The sequence below is a fragment of the Cibotium barometz genome, chromosome 34, assembly GCF_041138505.1.
Source record: "Cibotium barometz isolate CiBa-2024 chromosome 34, ASM4113850v1, whole genome shotgun sequence".
NCBI lineage: Eukaryota > Viridiplantae > Streptophyta > Polypodiopsida > Cyatheales > Cibotiaceae > Cibotium > Cibotium barometz.
This window is the reverse complement of record NC_141079.1, coordinates 41,514,780-41,519,688: the sequence shown is the minus strand read 5'-3', so window position 1 is coordinate 41,519,688 and position 4,909 is coordinate 41,514,780.

Sequence of the window (4,909 nt, the reverse complement as noted above, 5' to 3'; positions counted from 1 at the left end):
GGAAGAGTGAGTTTCATCACACATGTCTTGATCCAAGATTTACCCGACGTCTCTCCATAGTTGCCATCTTCTGTACAAAATCACATGCATAATGTTTACCTCCAATGAAATACCTGGCCATGAAAACAATCAATTGCTTAAAATTAACGGATGTCACCCTAACAGAATTTTCTACAAACACAAACAAACTTTATGTTTTGATTTCACTTGAAATGTAACATCTCACATCACTCTACATCTTATGTGAGTATTTACTCATTTTTTGGGGGGATTTTATTTATTTCTTCTATTTATCTTCTTCATAAATTTGGAATGGCATCTTTTACAAAGGTCATCTTTACATCCCATCACTCCCCCAAAAATTGGTTCACCCAATCATTATCAAGGGACCTCACTTAATATGTAAGTTTGTTTTCTTGACACCCTCACATGATGCAAACATCTATGCAAAGGCACTAAATGGTATAAACCAACTCTCATGGACATCTTTAGAACTTGTTTCATGGTTTCATTGTTGCATGCATATCTATTCTTATCTTATTCTTGTATGTTGCAATGATGTTTGTGCAATAGCAAACCCATTCTTGGCTAGACAATGGTGGTATTGTTTGCATTAAATATACATGGAATTATAATAGAATATTCCATGTACTAACAAATGGTAGGGTGGGTTATCATATAGCAATGTGCCTTTATTACTTTCTTTTCAGTTTTGAAAGTAATAAAACTAAAAAGAATTTTTTGTAGAGTCATTATTTCATATGTTTTCCTCAAAACCATTAAAAAGTAGCACCAAAAAGTAGTGTCAAAAAGTAGAAAAGTGGTACCACCTAACCATGCTTTTACCCCATGGTGACGTAGCATTATGTTTGTGTGCATATAAATTTGCTGCATAAGGACTGAATGCTCCTTGAGTGCTCTGTCTCATCATGATCCAATTTGACTTCCTCAACCGCCGCTGAGGGATCCAGAGAGAGAGGAAAACAAAAAAAAGGACTCGGTGTTGGAAGCTTATTCCACAACTTCAAAAGTGTTGAACCTTTTCAACATCCTCGTCTCATGAACCCTAGTGATGTTGAAAGCAAAGATATGTTTTGGTTGAAGGCAACAAGTTCGATAGGACTGTGCATGATCAAGACCTAATGAAGAGTCCAAGCTTTGTCAGGAGGTTTTGAAGTTCCTCAAGTGAGGTCATGGAGGTACTGTCGAGCTCAATTAATATACAGACCAATGCCTTCTTACATTATCAATTATATTGAATTAAGTCATTGCATTAGAGGTGTGCTCTTAATATGTGAATGCTAGTTAACTAGGTTGATGTAGAATATTATTGTTGAGAAGTGGAACCTTGTTCTTACTATTGGGGAGATTTACTAACATGCTCTTGTGTTGTGCTTTTTCCCGTCGAGGGAATGGTGAATCTCCAAGGTGGATCCACTCCCTATCAATGTGTTTGTGGGTACTACCAATGGCATTGGTCTTGGCCGTTGTGGAGGGGGCACAAACGCATATGGCACATCAGGCTCTCGTTTCTTAATATCATTGATTAGGGTTTCAATTGTTGTGTCCCTAAATAGTTGTACATCCAAATTTGTATATTCCACTAATCGTAGATTCTACACATACAAAAAACTACATATATGCTATCAATGAATGTACAAAGAAACTGAGATATCATTAGAAGAAGAAGTGTATACTTACATTTTCTAAGGGCAGTCCCAGTATTGAGTGAAGTAGAAACATGGCATTGTAGCACACTCTCTAACCAAAGCTAAAGTCATCATGTTACTATGGGACTCCGCATCTAATGATCTTTGTTGCCTCTAGAATCCCTCATGGGTAAGGGGGGCCTCAATACTAGATATTAACTTCCTAATAAATTTGCACATCATTTTTCAATTGTCAATAGTAAATCTCTCTCTCTCTCTCTCTCTCTCTCTCTCTCTCTCTCTCTCTGTGTGTGTGTGTGTGTGTGCAAGAAACTAGGGTTGGCCACTCAAGGCATGGAGTGACAACATGGGTGTGGGTCACCATCCTAACATCTCATATGGGAGAAGTTCACCATGAAACCTTGGGCATGAGAGCTCCAAGAAAGATAATAGTCAAAATAATCATAAAAGTGTACAATGCCCATAAACCCTATGTATCATATAGCCCAAGGCCCCAAAGGCACATATGCAAATGACCCTAATCCCAAGTGCATGGGCCCCATGCATGTGACACCAAATCTACTTTATCGAGAGAGAACCAACATTGAGATCTCCTCATTTACTTGCTTTCCGGAAATAAGAGCAAGTGTCTCCTCCACTTCAACACCCACAATGTGTGCATAAAGACCTACATAGTCATACTGTATGCAATGACCAAAAGATTGAGTGAGTGGCTAACCTCTTTTATCAATCTTGATATCAAAATCTTTCAACATGAGCTGAAGCATTCCATCCCCATTCAAACATGAAATGTATCCAAGAATGGCTACTACCAATGGAATCATTTCTATCTTGCTTAGCTCAACAAGCTTACCCTTGTGATTGACCCTTTGGGCATGCATGTGGACAAGTCCCATCAACACCAAGATCTTGTCTAAACCAATATCCTCACCAATTTGCAAAATATTTTGAGCTACTTGCATGAAATATTTGTCCAATATTTGCACAAAACCCTCTATACTTTTCTTCTCTTTGATGTTGGGAATGAAGAGGAAAGGTACCAATATTTCTCCATAGAGCTAGATATAGATTCTTCAAGTGAGAATACCATGCATCAATCTCTAAAGAAATTTTGCTCTTGGGTGGTCGCAAAGTATTCCACAACATCATATGCCCTATTCTACCAATCCCAATCATAGTTGTGCATTTCCTTCAATCACCAAGATCTAACTCTTCCTTTGAAATGAGAAGTCACTTTCTTCCCTTTGGCAAGCTCATCACAAGGAAAGGCATTAAAATAAGCATCCCAATTATGAATCCAATCCTTGAGTCCATGCAAGTGACTCGTTCTCCATCGAATGAAAGAAAACTTTGTGCAAATGGCTCTCCTCTTTTGAACCATAAACTACTCACTTGATTAGATACCATATAATAAATAAAATATTGCACCTTCATTGATTCCAACAACCTTGTATGTAAACAGTACATGCATCATGGCATATCTAAGCCTTGCTTTTGCATCATAATGTTCTATAATCCTTATGTCTTCAAAAGTATATTTTCCTTTGTGTTGACTCTCAAATGATAAAGGCCTTTTATAGGAATCTCCATCCATTTCTTTCAAGAATGAAGAATCTCCGACTGGCCTTGCTTGAGAGAAGCCTTGTCCTTGTACATCAAACATCCTTAAAGAAGGTTGCTTGGAAAAAAATATTTATTCTTACTTGCATATCCTCAAAATACTCTTCATCAAAATTCTCCTCATCACTATCCTCTACAAGATCATCATTCACCATTCCCCTATCTTCCCTTATCTCTTGAAGTTCCATCACTTGCTTGAATTGAAGTTCCATCATTTGCTTGGATGGACGCCCACTTGATATAATGGTTGGAAATGGAAAATGGCTTGTAGAAGGCTTAAATTGTGTTGTAATTTGATTACCTAGGGCTCTATTGAAAGATCTTGTGATGTAGAATGCAAATATGCAAGAACATAAGATTTTAGAATAGCGTTAATATTCTCTGTTTTAGGGTTTTTACCACATTGCAACAAAGAATGGGAAAATGGTCCTAAAACACAAAATATGGATCCAAATCAAGTATTTCTTGGCTTGTTGGATAGCACTAGGGATATGCCAACCATAATCCAAGTGGTTTGACCAAGTCAAATTTCAATCAAGATTGAATTGACTTTTTATATTAAAAAAAAGTCAACTTGCTAGTTTTGACCTATCAAGCAATTTCGGAATAGAGTGGTTCTTGGCTCATTGGTGGATAGATCTAAGGGAGTATTATGAAGAACTCTAAACAATGTTTTGACAACCCTAAGGTTCTAAGACTGAATTAGGGTTTTTTATTTTCTATTAAACCCTAATTTGGGTGCCCTACAAGTGTCCGATTCAAAAGGTGAATAGCTCTCTTTATAGCTTGCAAATGGCTCATCCAAGATCTGTGATTTTTCGAGATTCTTAATCACCAAGTAATTATTAGTGATTTTCTTAATCACCAAGTAATGATTAGTAATTTTCTTAATTAGCTATAGAAGACTTTTGGGAAAAATTGGGCAGCATCTGCTTTGTATTTTGGATCAAATCTCAATATAGATATGTTCCCAATCCAATATCTAACATTCACATCAATTCTTATCAACACTCCATCAACAAATTTACATCACTTTGCATCCTAACAAATCATTTGCCAAATCATGCATGTAACATAGGCTCATGCAATGACATTGCCGTTGTCCATCATCACTTTACCATGTGACATAATTGAATTTGCCCATGCAATGACAAATTTAAGATGTTGTTGATGCCGGAATTAATCCAACTGTTGTTGATGTAGTGCGTTGATGCTTTGCTGATCTCTCGGCCAAGCACTTCCCACCCTCACACCTAGGTCGAAACTAGGCACAAGTTGGGGCCATTTCTTCACATCCAAGTACCTAATCCTCTTCCTTACCGCTTTACCATGGCTCTCACGGCAAGGAAGATTCAAACAATGCTCCCCTTGGCCTCTCCAACCAAATGCCAAGGTACCCTCTCACACATCAAGATTCTAAGAATAGAATGTGGAGTACAAAGTGATGTGATAGGTGTGATTTGAACTTCAAAGGTGTAGGTATGATGACTTACAATGCTTGCATGAACTCATGCACAATATCATAATATTAATCTCATCATGTCCAAGGTCTTCCACAACACCATATAGTTCCAAAAGTATCAATCAAAACACATGTATGTCCCTTACATAGGCATGTC